At 34.8% G+C, this 17,221-nt stretch overlaps 1 protein-coding gene across 1 annotated transcript in view; it reads left to right on the forward strand.

Moving 5' to 3' along the window:
* HECW2 (HECT, C2 and WW domain containing E3 ubiquitin protein ligase 2) overlaps nt 1–17,221 on the forward strand; it is a 295,562-nt gene that overhangs the window by 83,912 nt on the left and 194,429 nt on the right. The gene's annotated exons all lie outside the window — the stretch shown is intronic.

The raw sequence follows: 17,221 nt of genomic DNA on the forward strand, positions 1-17,221 counted from the left end.
CTTTATTCACTCTTCTCATTCTAAATTTGAATTCATTTATATAGTGAGTGTTCCTCACTAATTTCCTGAAAAATTTGAATTTCAAACTAAAATTCTGTCCTTTGTTCTTCATTGCTCTGCTTATTAGATTTTCCAAGAAATAAGAAACCACTCTAATTAAATAGTATTTTAGTAAATTATACATATGTACATATATGTCCCTAAATCTTAAGGCATTATCTGAATATAATCTATTATTAATTTATATTTATTATGACTCATTCCATTATGTATCCATACTTTTGTATGTGTGTTTATTCAGCAATCATTTATTAGGTACAGTTAGTTCTACCATGAGACTTGTTTTAACAACATAAATCTGTGACAATATGATTGCTATATTGGGTACCAATTTGGGCATATCAAGAATTTCAAGTTTGCTTACATGTTATTTCTTACTCAAGAAACAAGGAGAATGCAGAAAATTGTACCACTTTGCAATAACTCACAAACTGCAACTCATCCTATGCTGCCTCTCCTACCATACCTTCTCAATTCTGTCAATTTTGCCAATCTGGAGCCCCTTTGGCATTAGATCCAGGCATATAGCTTGTCCAGCAGCCCAAAGTAGTGGACCTGTCACTATGTATGTAATATTTATGTATTTCTTAATAATTTAATATGTATAAAAATGCTACTATTTTTATTAGGTTTCTATCTCTTTTTTAAATGTGTGATTGATGAAATTATTGTGTTGTTCTCTTAATACCATTTTCCCTACAAGCGCTTGGAACTTTTATTGTGTGATTTTGTATGTTGTGATCATTTTTTGGAGCAAATAATTCATGTTATAGTAGAACTGACTAGACTGTGCTAGGCACTGGATAAAACAAAACAGTCCCTACCTTTAAGGAGCTTACATATAACAGATAAGCAATTATGAAATATATCAAAGGTAAATAAAATTACTGGTGAATAGTGATTATAAACTCTTGAGAGCAAGGAATGTTTTTTGTATCCCTAATGCTTAGCATTACATATCTTTATACTATGTTTTTAATAAGTATATATTGTTTGATTGATAGTAAAGATCATAGCAACTGTATGGATGAAGATAATCCTTATGTATATGAAACCTGAGGGTAGCACTGAAGAAAGTGAGGGTTGCTACCTGGTAGAAGTGAGGAAGGAAAAGCAATCCAGGCTTGGTTAGTGAGGTATCCTATATGCCCAACATGTCATTCTGGAAGTTTAGTAAATATAGCAGGGTTGGCTTGAATGTATTCACTTCATATTTTTGACAGTTACTTTCACATTCTTCTGGATTGCAATTCATCCAACAGTATGTGAAGATGGAAAATGCCCCGTGTTCCTACTCCTTTCTTTTCACCTTTAGTTTTAATGGGTTTGAGGTGGAATATATAAGAACAGTTCTATGCAAAAAGCCTGGAATAAATATTAGAATCAGATTGTAAAGGTTTTTCAATGCCAAAGGAAGGAATTTGTATTTTATCTTAAATAAGCCATTTCACTGATCCCACTTAAGCTACTCAGAAAAGCAGATGAGCATGTTTTTAAATGTAAAATTCTATTAGTTTTGCTATATTGCAGAGGCATGGAATACCAGTCTCTGAAAAACTTAGGATGAGTAGCATTCAGAGAACAAAGGAGAGGTGCATAGTGGGTATGAGCAGACTACAACATATAACCAATAGGGAACTCTGAAGAGGAACAAATAAAGGAAAGAATCAAGAAATTTTATAGCAAGAATGGTTATGTGACAAACATGAAGGACTGCAGATGAATAGCTAGAGTGTCTCCTAGTACTCTTAAACTATTGCCAAAAAGTGAAAAAGGCTTTTAGAACAATGAGTGGATTATCTCTTTCCAACTGTTGGCTGAACATGAACAAGAGTTAAATAGGATAGGGAAACAGATATTGTGCATAATTGGAAGGAACACCTGAAAAATAAAACAGATTCACTTGACTATTTTATAAAACATAAGGACTATGGAACTTTCCTTCCTGCCATATATTTTAGGTGATAGAAATGGCATGAGATAGTGGATAGAGCCAGGAAGATCTGGATTCAAATTCTATTTGTAATAATACTAATTAGCTTTGTAACATTCAATAAATTATCCTGTAGGTAACTGTATAATGATTACATGGGCTGTCATATGTATTGCAAAACCATCTCCATGCTGATAGAAGTATATATATACAAGAATTTACATCACTTTATATATGAGCTACTTTAAATGATCTTTTGGGTTGTAATCCCTTCAACAGTATGTGAAGTATGCAAAGTGCCCTGTGTTCTTACTTCTCCTTTCATTTCTCCTTTAGTTTTCATGGGCTTTGAGAGGAATGTATAAGGCTGTGAACTAGAGAGAGCAATTAAAGTCATCTTAGATCTATAAAGATTGAAGATGTAGATGAACATAATATCACTTTAAATAAAATAGGCTGATGTGCTTGAAGTGTTTCTCAAAGCTCCACCCGTAGCCAAGAAAGGGCCATCAGTATGTCTTATTTAACGTGTCTTAGATAAAATATATCTTTAGTCTAAGCTCATATGTGAATATAATTTTTATTCCACTATATATTTTGGGGGGCTGGCATAGCAAGTAGGAATTTAAGGATTAAGCTAAGTAAACACAGTAAAGATGGCGGCATCTTTTGATTTTTTTTTGGGGGGGGTAGGTAGGAGGTTCTTATTTTCTTAGAAAATGTATTCCTAGATTTTGAAATGAACTAGACAAATGAACAAGAAAATGAACCTTGGTTTTGGTTTCATGTTGTTCAGTAATTTTTCAATCATGCCAAAGTCTTTGTGACCCTTTTTAGGGTTTTCTTGGCAAGAATATTGAAGTGGTTTACAATATTCTTCTCCAGCTCATTTTACAGATGAGGAGACTGAGACAAACATTGTTAAGTGACTGGTCCAGGATTTCACAGTTATTTCACAGTTAAGTATTTAAGTCTACATTTGAACTTAGGAAGTTGAGTCTTCTTGAGTTCAATCCTGGTGTTCTAGGTCCTCATTACTACTCAGTCTCTCACCCATTGCATTTGAAGCCTCTTAAAGTTCCAGGACCACTTTAATTTCTGGGTTATAAAGTAGTTGGAGAATATTGCAGCCCAATGATGAATGGTTTAAATTCAATGAACCTCTCTTTCCTCATGCGGTCCATTAGTTATAGAATTTTTTTCTCTTGTTTGTGAAATTAGGTGCTTTGTGGAGAGACACGAATTGCAATACAAAAAGGACATTCATTCATTTAACAAATGAAGTAACAAAATGAAGTAGCTAGAACCATGGCTTTTATCCAATTTATTATTTGTAAAAAGTTTTATTGATGTCTTTCTTTTAGACATTTCTTCTAGTATACTCCTGTATTATAGAGCCTTCCCTTGTAAAAATGAAATGTAGTCAAGCAATATAAAGTGACACATTGACCATGTCTGATAGTATGTAACATTACTCACATGTTATCCTCCTATCTCTCTGTGCAGCATTTGGTATTATTAAAACTGTGCAGTTTTAGTATTAAAAGCAAATCTTTGACAGGAGTTTGCCATCAAATCTGTTAGACTTGGGAGATCTTCTAGAGATCACTCCTTTAATTACTCATTTACACATTATCCTCTCCTCTCATGTGTTGGCTAGAATGCCATATAGCTATTTCACTAAATAATTATGCTGGTGAGCTGAAAGATGGTGAGCTGGAGCTGGATATAGTTCTGGGTCTGGAGTTAGAAAGACCTGAATTTAAACCTATCCTAAGATATTTATTAGGTGCATGACCATGAACATGTCATTTAATCCCTGCTTGCTTCAGTTTTCTCATCTGTGAAATGGGCATAAAATTAGGATCTACCTCCTAGGGCTGTTGTGAAAATAAAATAAGATAATATTTGTAAAGTGCAAGTGCTTAGTACAGTACTTAGTATATATGAGGTGCTATGTACATGCTTATTCCCTTCTTCTTCTCTTCCTTCTAAATGAAATTGGTTTCATTCCCGTTAATTTATCAAAGTCCACTGAGTTCTATTTCATTGTGTAACTAACTCAGTTACACTTTTTTAAAAGCTAATTTGATAGCACTCCATTTCACTCGTGTGTGTGTGTGTGTGTGTGTGTGTGTGTGTGTATGTGTGTGTGTGTTCACACAGCTTGTTCTTTGGAATTCTCCCATGGAAAAGTAAAGGAAGGAAGCTGAGGGAGGATGGGCCGATTGCATCCTGTACCCTTTGCAGGGGAGTGGCCACAGCTGGCTGAGCTGAAGGGACATAATACAATTCTGTTTTTTACTTAGGATGCCTAAACATAGATAAGCTTTCATTCAAGCAGGAGAGTTGTCAGGCTTTCTCTCAACTGGGCAGAACTCTCCTGATGAGCTAGTATTTCATTAGTACCCAGTTTAAATGCTCCATTACTGGACACTTTTCACAAAGGGAAGAGAAGCAGCTGCAGAAACTGGGAAGCAGATAGAGGAAAGGATCAGCTTTGAATGACTTCTTCCTCTCTGCATAGAACTGTCTCTCCTGGGACACAACTTTCCTGATCACTCCCTTGCATGTTGTGAAGATAGGTCCATTGTTTAGCAAAAGAGAAATGAACTCTCGGAGACGGACTTACTTTTCTTATTTGCCGCTTCACGAATCTGGGCTGAAATGATGGATGCACTTAGCTGTGGAAAAGGCAGAGCCCCTCTGGGATAACACGAGGTAAGATTTCCCTGTGCAGTGACATGTTCTCCATTCTTTCCAGGTTTGCTTTGTGATAAAGCAGGTATTGGGGTTATTTACAGTTCTTTCTGTCATCCTTTCTGCAGTGTGCTTGCAAATGATCCATTCTCCCATAGTATGGCTAGGGAAAGTGAATACAACTGTCCTTCACCCTCTCAACAGAATAGATTCTGGCTAGATTTTCAGAAAGTCAAAGTTTTTCAATATTGCAAATCTCTGGGGCAGTTCTGGTGTGTTTGACTCCTTTTCTGAATAAGAATGTAAAAGGATGATGTCTGTCTCTCTGATTGCTGTAGTAATTGTTGTTGCATTAAGAATAGACTTCATGACCACATAAACTTGGAATCATCTGTGATGTTTTTGATGGATTAGGAAGTTTCATTCTCAGAACATTTTACCGATGATGTAAAAATACAAAGTATTTCGATCTAAAGCTTATGTGGAAAGATATACATAGTGAAACATTCTAGCCACTGCTCTTGTGATTTGAGAGGAAAATCAATTCTTAAAAGTTTAACTTAAGAATAGAAACCTCAAAACTAAAGGAATTGGAATAAGGTATAGACTATATAAACTTCAGTAGGGAGGCTAGGGAATGGACCTATGCAGCATAGTGGATAGAACACTGGACTGAAGTCCTCAAGGCCTGAGATGAAGTATGACTTCAGACACTCACTAGCTACATAGTCCTGCACAAGTTAAGTAACCTGCTTTTTGCCTCTTCTTCCTCATCAATAAAATAGGGATCTTAATAGCCCCTATCTCCCAAGGTTGTTGTGAGGATCAAATAGATATTTGTAAAAAACTTAAAATACAAATTCAAATGGTGATGATGATGATATCATTGGTATGAGGAGCTCCCAGCTGAATAAATTGCCTGTATGAAACTTGTTCCTACTTTGCATTTCTGTATGTGTAGATATGTATGTATGTATATATATAAAAATTATTTTTCTAAGATTCACTCTCTATGTAGAGTGAATCTTAGAAAAATAATTAGTGATTTGCCCAGAAAAACACTAGTGAATATGTCAGAGGTGGGCCCTGAGCTGTGGTTTACCTCTGAAAGGGCTCACTAGTCCTTAGTTCCTATAAAAACACACAGTTTCAGCCTAGTGTAGACGGGTATGCATAGTGAAACACATCCTAAATGCTGTTATTTTGACTTGATAGAATTGATTTGTTTCATTTTAAACTTAAGAACAGAACCCTGAACTTAAAGGAATGGAGTGATCTGTAGAGCATACAAAGTGTAGGAAAGGATATCTAAATCTGTGATTTATTTATTTATTTTTCTCCTGTCTAGAGTCCTGTTATTTGAAGGCTTGATATCCAATTAGACTTATTAAAAATATAAATTAAATGCATAACTTTAAAATATTTGTGGATGTCAAATCCTTTTGACAATTCATGGACATCATTTTATAGTTTTATAGTTTTGGGGGTACAAGACATAGGACTAATTTGGAAGTAACGATGAGGGCAGGCCCTACCTTTTACCTACTGGGGGAAAAAAAACATTGTTTTCTTGTTAAAATTCTTAACTATTGTCTGGCAATGCCCACATTATAATATCTAAAAACAAACCAGAATTTTAAAGATTCCATGTAATAACAAATAAACTGATAATTAACCTAAGTTTCAGGTGAGCAGTCAAATAAAAGTCAGCCTGAGAAACATTAAAGTTGGCTCTAAGCAGCACTTGGACAATAATTGTAGGTTGATGCCAAATGTGTTGTTGGAGTGACTGACTATTGGGTCATCAGGGAAGCAAATGAAATCTAAATAGAGCACGGACAGGAATAAGGGATTCTTTGCAGAACAAAAGGGCATGGGGTCAAGGGAGTAGTACTCATTATAAATCAAAAGAATAAGCTTAGGAAAAGTATGGAATTAGAGAGGACAATTTTAGTATTCAGGGTTTTTGAGCTAATGTTTTCCCAGCTGATTACAAATTCTTAGGTGTAGTAGTTGCTGATAGGTGGGTAGAATAGAGGGAGATGTCAAGAAATTTATTAGTCATGAAAATGTATGTTTAAGGTGAAAAGAATGAGAGAATGGGTTGGAAAAGAGGAAAAAGACTAAGCCAGATAACTAAAACCAGGCCACAGAACCAGAAGATGGAGAAATGTTCTAGAGGACAATGTGTGACAATTAGGAAGATAGGAATAGAACAAAAATTCTTTGTGGTCTGAATTTCAGAGAAGAGGATGGGATCTTTCAGTACTCTCTATATTCATTGAGGGAAAGGACTGTTTTCTCTAATATAGCTTAAGCCTGGTGTCTTGCATATGGGAGGCACTAAATAGATATTTGTAGTATTGAATTGTCAATTCAAAGAGCTTTGTCTTGATCGCTAAATAAAACAAGCCCTTAATAGATGTCAATCCCAATTCCCAAAGATAACCTATGTGTTATATTTCATAATTATGTAATTAAATAAAGCTCATTACCCACTCAAGCACAGAGAAGCCTCAAAGTGAGAATTGCTATATAAGAATAACATTAACTTCCAGGAGGATCCAAAAATTCTCTAAGAACTTCACCCAATGTTGAAAATAGCTTGTTTACCTTGTGGTTTTAGTAGTGTTTACTTGTTGCTAACTGTTAAAAGGGAATAATGGAAAATATTTAATTAAAATCTCATTGTAGGTCTTGGGTACTTTTCAGAGTGTTTGTGGCTAAGGAATCTTCCATTGATTATATGTCCCTAGAATCTTGATTTTGTCACATAGGGGAATGGTAGCACTTCTCTAAATACCCCATGATTCCTTATAGGGGTCCTAGTTAATGTAGATTTAGATAAGTATAACCTCTATTGAATTCAGCATGTTATATACTCTTAGTAACCTATTCAAAAGTTCTGCAGCACTAACCTTATTTCCCCTGAATGGTTATAGCATAACATAACTATGTATTATGTGGCTAAGAACTTAACGCATGATACTGGATCATTTGGTGAATAAAAAAAAGCAGAATATGTTCAAACAAAATATAATTGAAACTTTTTTAAAAAATTCAGACTAAGATAATGTATGTGTGTATTTAAAAGGGTAAGAAAGAAATGAAATTAGGAAATGAAGGTATTTGGTTATTTAAAGAAAAACAAAACATTGCTTCCAATGGGACATAAGTAGATTAGTTGTTGTCTTTATGATAGTTATGATAAAACTGTACCAAGAGTTATGCATAAAAGATTTCTGCATATTTATATTTCAAGTAAGACAATGCATATTTAAAATATATATGAAGATATGCTTCTAGTTGTCCTAAGCAAGTCACTTAATTTTTCAGTGTCTAAAACAGTGCCCTACAACAATCAAATCATAGCTATGATATTCAAAATAATAATAAATTAATCATAATAAATTATGCCATTATATACTAATACTATATTAATATATTGTCAATTATATATAATGCATGATTCTATACTGCAAATGTTTCTATATTAATATAATGTTCACATCTTGATATAATAATTAATATTCAAAATAATTTAAAAACTATCATAAAGATGGCTAAAGATACCAATTGTAAAAAAAAAAGGTATGTTCAAGATAAGGGTACAGTTCTTAAACTTGACAAATTTTAATTTATAATCTGGGGAAAAAAACAGGATTGAAGAAAGTCATTTTTCTTTGGATTACTTCAGGAAAATTTCATGAGAAGACAAAAAAAAATTAGAGTTAGAAGAAGGAGGGGAAAAGGAGAGCAGATGGACAAGTGGAAAGAGTGGGTCTTCCAGGAATATGGTATAGCTTGGAAAGTGGTTTAAAGGAGGTTGGTCTTGACAAAGAGAATGTTGAAATTGTTTCATGGCCCTCTCCATGCTGCCAAAGTAATTTCCCTTAAATACTAATCAACCATTTGACTTCCCTACTCAATCAATTTGAGGACTTCCTGTTGTGTCTAAGCTTTTTAGGTCTGGCCCTACCATGTATTTTTAGCCTCATTGGATATCACACTTTTTTGCTGTTTGAAATACAGGCAATTTTTTTTAATAACCTTGCTCATGACTTACCATCTTTCACTTTCTTGCTTTTTAAACTAGTCATTCCATATGCAGGAGATATACTCTTTCCTGATTTCTTCCTCAGGATCCTTTCTTCCTTCAATATGCAACATAAGCATCAAGAAACCATTAGTGACTTTCTACTCAAACTATCCTGTACATAATTATTTGTATGTATTGGTATTTAATTTACATTTATACTGAATATGTTTTTATATGTATTTTTCTTCCCCATTAGAATGCAAGTTCTTTGGGAATAGGTTTTGTTTTATTCTTTGGACTTATATTCCCAGTGCCTGGTATTGTCTGGTACATTTACTGGCACATGGTAGGTACATAAAAACTCTTATTGCTTGGTTTTAGAATTTTGAATTAGTTACACCTGTATTTCTATAAAAAATTTTTTTTCAAGAAATTAAAGAAGAATATGAGATTGTAATGACTGTGAGGTTTGTTGTAGAACATTTTGCTTTGTAAATCACTTCTATGACAGTTGGTCTTTATAACATATTGGGCCTATATTTTTTTCAAATTTTTTTTTAGCTTAAGTTAATGATATATTTTCCTTCTGCCTTCCCTTTTTCATTTTTTTAAATGAAAATGTATTTTAAACTTTGGCCACAGAGAGAAGTGTGTTTTGTCAAATCAGAACTAATGGATGGAAGAAATGTGAAGAACCATAGAATTTTAGAGCATTTCTTCCTAAAGGCATCATTTCGAATCTTGAGTAATGCTTCTTGATAACTACAGCCTCTGGCAATATTTGACCCTTTAAATACACTTGGACACATTTTTTTTTTCTGAAAATATATGATTCATCATGAAAGCTACTTTATAATTTCTGTTTGCTGAAGGGAATAGATAGAAGAGAGAAAACAACCAAAGCTAGGGAAAAAAATGATGAGCGAGCACTAATGTATATGTCTGGAGGATCCTGGAAATTTTTGGGCTAAAATTGTATAAAAAGAATGTAATCAATGCCAACTCCTCTAATGCTGGTCTAGAATTCAACCCAAGGCAGGTGCGTTGTTCTGCTTTCCCAATATATTGTATTATACAGTTTTAGCTTTGGTGAGTAAAATGTGATCCCCTGGTTTTTGTAAATCTATACAAATAATATTTTTTCATTTACAAGAATGTATCAAAAGATTTCTTCTGAGATATTATTCCATACTAGGAAAAAAAAGTCTTTTTAGCAAAAAAAAAAAAAAAAAAAAATAGTCCTAAAAATAACTCTGTCGTGGCTATGACTTTCTACACCTATGATTTTTAACAGCTGTGAAAGACTGAAACATAGTGGTCTCTGGTTTTATTATGAAATCTCTTATTAGCTGAGATAGGATTTGTTTAAGAAAATGTGCCCAAATTTTGCTTGAAATTAGTCATATGATATTAGGTAAGGTTTCACATAGTTTGCCTAATCTTGACTCCAGTCCCTTCTTTATTCTATGTTTAAGTCAAGCTGGCAGTATATTTTCTAGCAATGGAGGAAAAAGATTTCCAAACAACTGACTTTCACTGCTACATGTTCAATGCCAGGAGGGTAAAATTAGCACCCAAAGGATAGAAATTGCAAAAAGGCAGAGTCAGATTTGAAATAAGGGAAAACTTCACAGCTTGGAAGAAGTGGGTTTCCCCATTTTTGGAGGTCTTCAAGCAAAGGCATGTTGTAGAGGAGATGTTTTTTCCAGATTTGGGTTGAAGTAAGTAGTTGTAGGCCATCCAGCTGTAAAATCTTGTTCGTGTTTATGTTGTGTGTGTGTGTGTGTGTGTGTGTGTGTGTGTAGTATTGAAAAGAGACAGAGTTTGGGGAAATTTTGGAAAAATCATTAAATTTGAGTTATGTAATTATAATATCTGAAATATTTTATACTGTTTTAAACAAAAGATTCAATAGTACTATCATAACAATCTTGTAGAAATTTTGGTCCTTTCAACTAACACTGGACACAGGTTTTGTGACATTTAAATCACAACCTACTACTTTTTATATCTCCCTAAAAATGCACTTGTTTACCACCCTTTCATTCATCTAATGAAACCAGAAGATGAAGGAAAGGAGATATTAAATAGATACAAGGGAGAATATATGCAGAGATATTCAGGGCACAGCACTATTGTGGCAATCTAACTCCTTTAAGGGTATCATGAAGTAGGAAAAAAAGGGGACCAAGAGCAGGTAGAGGAGAAAGACACCTGATACCACCTTTTGCGGTAAGTACACAGGTGCAACTGGCTATCCTGTTTTTAGGATTGTGCTTAAGTTCTTGAACCAGGTGGCTTTGAAGTCATGTGATTTGTAATAGGAAGGGACCTATTTCTCAGCTTGTCTTGAGGCTCTAAAGAGCTTATCTGAAAGATAATATCTTTGCCGCTCCCTCATCACCAAATCATTAAAATAGAGCTGTGTATGCTGTGGAATGTGACCAAAAAGTATTTCTACACACCCATCGTGAGTTTGAGTTTTATTTGATTATCATATAGGAACATTTTTAAAAAACTAACTTAATCATAAGGAAGAAAAGTTTGAATTCACAAAATAATTGCACACTTTATCTCTTTCCTCTGGATAACTAAAGGAAAGCTCAACAGAAGGGAGAAAAAACTCAGAGTAAAATTTTGGGTACACTATATCCAGACAGACATTAAATTTTTTAAAAAGAATATTAAAATTGGCCAGTTATCTTTTGGGGTCTCCTCTTCCATATCCCCTTTCTTTTCTCCTATAAGCTTATTTTCTCTCTTATTCCACTCTTATTTTTTTTTTTAAAGATATGGTATGTAAAATATCTTAGTTATTCCCACACTTTAAAGATCTATAATTTTATCAGTTTTGTGTTTCCCCTTTCTTGAATCTAGGTTGAGGTTTTTCAGAGTAGGAATTAGTTTGTCTCTCTTCATCTAGTGAGAGCTTAGCACAGTATTTGGAGCACAGTGATTACTTAATAAATGCTTCTTGACTATACACTTCATTAAACTTAATAAAATTTTCTTGAGTTTTTCTTGGTATGTTTTGTTATGGCACCACCTACATTTTTTCAGTTATATCTTACCTGACATTACATGCTTTTCATATAAGACAGAAACAGAAACAAACATAAAAGTCTTTGTTCTCATGTAATTTGTATCTTACTGGAGAAGCTTATCTTTTAAAACTTGATATCTATTTTACAGAGGTGCCTTGGGACCTCCAAAAATTTTGTCATATGTAGCTAGGCTAGCATCTGTCTGTCTGTCTGTCCTTGATTCTCTCTACATTTATATCTACATATAGAGACCAATATCTAGAGATATATACACACACACATATAGATAGGTAAACATAAGTGCATTTGTGTATATGCCTCTGTATGTACACATGAGTGTATATGAATGTTTTCATATGTATATCTCTGTATTTACATATGCATGTGTATTCCATTGATGAGCTTATTAGAAAAGCCTTTCCAATATGGTAGGGCATATTAGAACCTGAGTTTTCTGGCTTTCCCTTCCCAAAGTCATAGACAGGTTCACACCATGATGAGACATTGGAGTAGGATTTTTGTGGAAGTAAATCTGGGACCATTTTTATTTAGGTTTGGAATAAGGACTAAACCTATTTCACTGATACAGAGAATTTCCAAATGAGGATACTCCTATAAGAACAAGTAAACACCTTTTTTCCCCTGCAAATATCACAATTTCAGATTGCTGCTGGAGTACTGAGGTTATGTGATTTACCCAGATCCACATGGCCATTAAGGGTCAAAGGTGGGATTTAAACCAAGCTGTGAGGACAGCTCTCTAATCACTCATACAAAGGCTGCCTCAGTTTTTTTATTTATAAGAGAAAAATTTCATGGCACTGATGGTAGTCAATTAGCTCTTGTATCCTTTGCCTTCTTTTCACTCTGTAGCTGTCCAATTCCACATTTTAGTTTCACAGTATAATGTAAAGAGTACTGGATTTGAGGGCAGAAAGTGTGAGTTTTATTTCCACGTGTTACTAATGGGAACTTGAGCAAGTTGCTTCTCTGGATTTCCTTGTTGGTAAAATGAGATTAGATGAGTTGATCTGTGAGGTCCTTTCTAGCTTTATAGCTTGTGGTCTTTCTTGAGGTGGGAGATGGTCCTGTGGAGATGCAGAGGGAAACACAGATGCTAGAAGAGAGTGAACCTGGGATTCCATGAAAGAGAAAACCTTTTCAGACTTTGTCTCTGATGGCACAGAATCTCCCTGAATCTGTTTCCTCCTTCTTTGAAATCAGAAGCTGAGGAAAAGGAAATATTGGGAATGCCAAGGACTTCACTTTGGTACCTTCTGAGGATTAGGCCTCTTCTAACTAAAACTATGATCATGGGTAACATAAGCCCTTCAATTTACAGGTGGGAAAACTGAGGACACTGAATTTCCATGAATAAAAACAAAAGATTTTTTTTCCTAGAAGTTAAAAGAAAGAGAAAAATACCAACCCCCAAACCATTTTGGTTGCCAATTTCCACCCAACTGTCAGGTTTTTATAAAGCTTTCTCTTCTCTTTTCCACCTCACTGCCTCCTACCCAACAGCTAAAATATAAAATTCAAGAAAAATAGCAAAAGGACAGTGTTTGGAGAAAAAAAAATCTTTTGTTATAATTATTTCCATATTTTTCATTTTTTAAAGATGGCAATTATTTATAATGTAGTCATCTTGTGGTTTATTCTGTATATACTATATAGCATCCATTTCATTAGGTATTTCTATATAATTTTAAAAATCAAATTTCTTGGATGACCTTCACTAGAATTTGAGAGGCTGATATCAATCACATTTTACAAAACTTTTTAGACATATTTTTTCAGAGCTGCTATAGGAGCCCCAATTTTTTTAATTTTAAAAATATGGTTCTATGAGTTTATAGAAGATACTAGAAAAATTAAAGTGAGAAAAACTGCACAAAACAAAAGGCTTATTTCTCTTCAAAGCCATATTTCCTGGGGCACAGTCTTTTGTCACAAACTTGGTCCTATCCTGACAGATGGTGTTCTGCCATCTCTGTAGCTGCCTATGGTTCCTCAGTGTGGCATCTTATTGATCAGTTCTTTCTTTCTTATTGGCTCCTTCTGCCTCCCTGATTTGCCCAGGTCCCTGTGATTCCGGAGGGGGCTCTTTCCACTATACTGCACTCTCTCCTATCAATATATCAATCACTTGGGATTTTAAAAGGCAAATATTTCTAGAACTGGTTGGTTATTTTATTTAGAAACCTTGTATCTACAGTTCATGACATCCAAAGGATAGTGGTCCCTTATTATTTAAGATCTATTATAATAAGCATAGTCTCTTCTGTAAAAAAAAGTTTTTAATTAGAATATAATTATTTGTCAACTTATAGGTGATATTAGTGAGATAAACTAAAGTGTAAATGCTTCAAGAGCTAAATACATAGGGTGTGGGATGAGTGATTCTTTTGATCATCTCTACTATTATCATAATGCTTAGTTTTGCTTCTGGTATTATGTCAAATTAAAGACTTGCTCAGAAAGCTTCCTTGGTACCTGAAGAGACATTGTGGGGTCATGGGAAAAAAAATGAGGACTGTTAGGAAAGAAAAAGATTTATATCCATTTTACAAATGAGGAAAACAAAGCTTAAGTTAACTCACTAATCTTCCCCAACAAAGTTGGAGGACAAGGTTTTTAAGATCTTCCATAAGCAATAAGGAATTTAGCCTAGTCCCAGGGGTTCTATTAAATGAATTAAGTCCAAACAGTATGTTTGCTCTGGGGGAACCAGAAAAGAGCAACCACTTTGGAGCCTGAGGACCAGTATTCAAATTTTAAATCTGCCATTGACATCTTGTAAGTTTGGACAAGTTTATTTGACCTCCGTATGCCTAACGAGGTCTTCAGAAGCAGCCAGGAAGGGCAGTAAATAAGGAGTTGAGAAGACGAGTTCATATATACCCTCAGTATTTATTAGCTATTACCCTAGCCAAGTGTCTTTACCTCTGCTTCATTTTCGCCTTCTCTTCTTCATATGTAAAATATAAATAACAAGAACATCTACCTCCTAGAGTTCTTAGAATTAAGTGAGGCAATATGGTAAAGCCCTTTGCAAACTTAAAGCTTCACAGTAAGGAAGGCTCAGTTAGATTCAAATCCTGTGTATGATATGATTGTCTCTCTCTACTTCTCAGTATAGTCTTGTAAAACTGTAAAATCCTACATAATTGCCAGCTCTGAAATTGTGTCCATTTTTACTTACACTGCCTCACCCCCTCCCAGCGTTTATATCAACTCTTCTATCAGCTATAGTCAATTTTCCTTAAATTGCTTGTATACCTTATCCTAAAAATACAATTGCATCTTGTTTTGAGTAAACATCTGCAAAACTACTATTTTCCAGCTATTATCTTTTATAGCAAAGTTTCTTAAACTGTGGGTTGTAACTCTATATGGGCCTGTATAACTGAATATAGGAGGGTCACAAAAATTTGGCAATAGTAAAAGACTTCTGAATGCAATGACTGAAAATTAATTCAAAATCAAATGCATAATGAATCTGAGGTGTTTCTGGTAGTGTTCTGTTGCATTGTGTGATTTTACTGCAGCCTTGGTTCTAAAACACACAACATGCACACTTTTCAGTACATAGGCGTGAATGCTGTTAGACAAATCTGGGCTCAAATTTGACATGGGGTCATGCACAAATTTTTGGTAAAAAAGGGGTCATAAGTGGAAAAATTTTTAGAAGCTGTGATCTAGAGAGCAAAGAAAACTCTTGCCCTTGAGCCTCTGCATAGGTCCCTCAGATTAGGCTCAACTCCCAATCACCACCAAAAAAAAGCACCACCTGTGCTTCTACTTTTGGTCCCTTGGCCCTTCTATAGTTTTTTTTTTCCTTAGTTTTTTGAGAGTAATATTCATACCTTTGACATGTATCTGCTTTTGTTGGCGCTCCTTTTTTCTTTTGCCTGTATTGTAGCAAAGAAAAAGTACTAAACTTGCATTGAGCCTATTATCTGCATGATCCTAAGAAGTCACATTTTTTTTTTTGAACCTTAGGTTCTTCATTTGTAAACTGGGGAAAGACATATATGAGGATCCTTGGCAAATCTTAGAATGCTATAGAGTTATGAGTTATTGTTAATTTCATTATAGCACAAAAAGATCTCGCAACATCTTCTACTCCACAAAAAAGTGAATTAGGAAGGAAGAAATTCAACATATTGCAATTTTTTCAATGCCCCTTTGACATATGAACTTACTATTATACAGTATTTGGAGAAAGTGCCCAATAGTTAAATGAAGTCGACAATCATTTACTAAGCACTTATTCTATGCCTGGCATTGTGTTGTATTGACAATATTAAATATAGCAAAAACAGTTCCTATCCAAAAGAGGATAAGGGGATAAGTAACATGCAAACATATAGCATGAGAGAGAGAGGTGGGGGGAGAGAGAAAAAAAAAAGAGAGAGAGAAAGTAAGAGAGAGAAAGAGAGAGAGAGAGAGAAGAGAAGAGAAGAGAAGAGAAGAGAAGAGAAGAGAAGAGAAGAGAAGAGAAGAGAGAGCGCGAGAGAGAGAAGGAAAGAGGGAGGGAGAGGAGAATGGAAAGGGGGAGAGTGAGAGGAAGAGAAGAAAGGAGGGAGGAAGAGCAGGGCAGAAGGGACAGGGTCAGGAAGCAGAGAGGGAAAGGGAGAAGAAGAAGAAAAGGAAGAGGGAGGGATAGAATGTTAAGGAGAAGTGGAGGGTGAGAAAGAAGAAGAGAGGAAGGGGGAGAGAGAATGAAAATCATAGAAAGAAATAACAGGCTTTAAGGGACTGGGAAAGCCTTCTTAGAGAAAATGTAATTTTAGTTGATAATTGAAAGAAACCTGGGAATCTAGTATGCATGAATGAATAGAAAGAGAATTTCAGGCATCTTGTACAAGCATTAAAGTGCATTGAGTCAGGAGAACAAAGAGATCAGTATCAGGATTTTAGAGTATATAGAGAGGAGGCTGACTCGAATTACAGGGAGGGACCAAGTTATAAACAAAGTACTGCAAAAACAAGCAGAGAATTTTATATATGATCTTAGACATAAGAAGAGGGCTCTGGAATTTTTTGAACAGAGAGATGATGCAGTCACACTTGCATTTTGGAAGCTCACTTTGACAGCTAAGTGAAAGTTGTATTAGAATGTGGAAAGACTGAAAAATCACTGAGGGCATTGCTATTGCAATAGCGTCAGGCAATGATGAGAATCTGCACCAAGATGATAGCAGTGTCAGAGGGAAGGGGACATGTCTGAGAGATGTTATGAAGGTAGAATCTATGAGACTTGGCAACAGATTGGGTTATGGTGAAATAGAGGAAGGAATCAGAGATGACATGTAGGTTGTGAACAAGGAGCACTAGGAATATGGGGATAACCCTAACATTAATAGGGAAATAGAAAAGAGGGAGACTTTAGGAAGAATGATGAGTTCAGTTTTTGACATGGTGAGTTTCAGAAGAATT

The sequence above is a fragment of the Antechinus flavipes genome, chromosome 3 (genome assembly GCF_016432865.1).
Source record: "Antechinus flavipes isolate AdamAnt ecotype Samford, QLD, Australia chromosome 3, AdamAnt_v2, whole genome shotgun sequence".
Classification (NCBI taxonomy): Eukaryota; Metazoa; Chordata; class Mammalia; order Dasyuromorphia; family Dasyuridae; genus Antechinus; species Antechinus flavipes.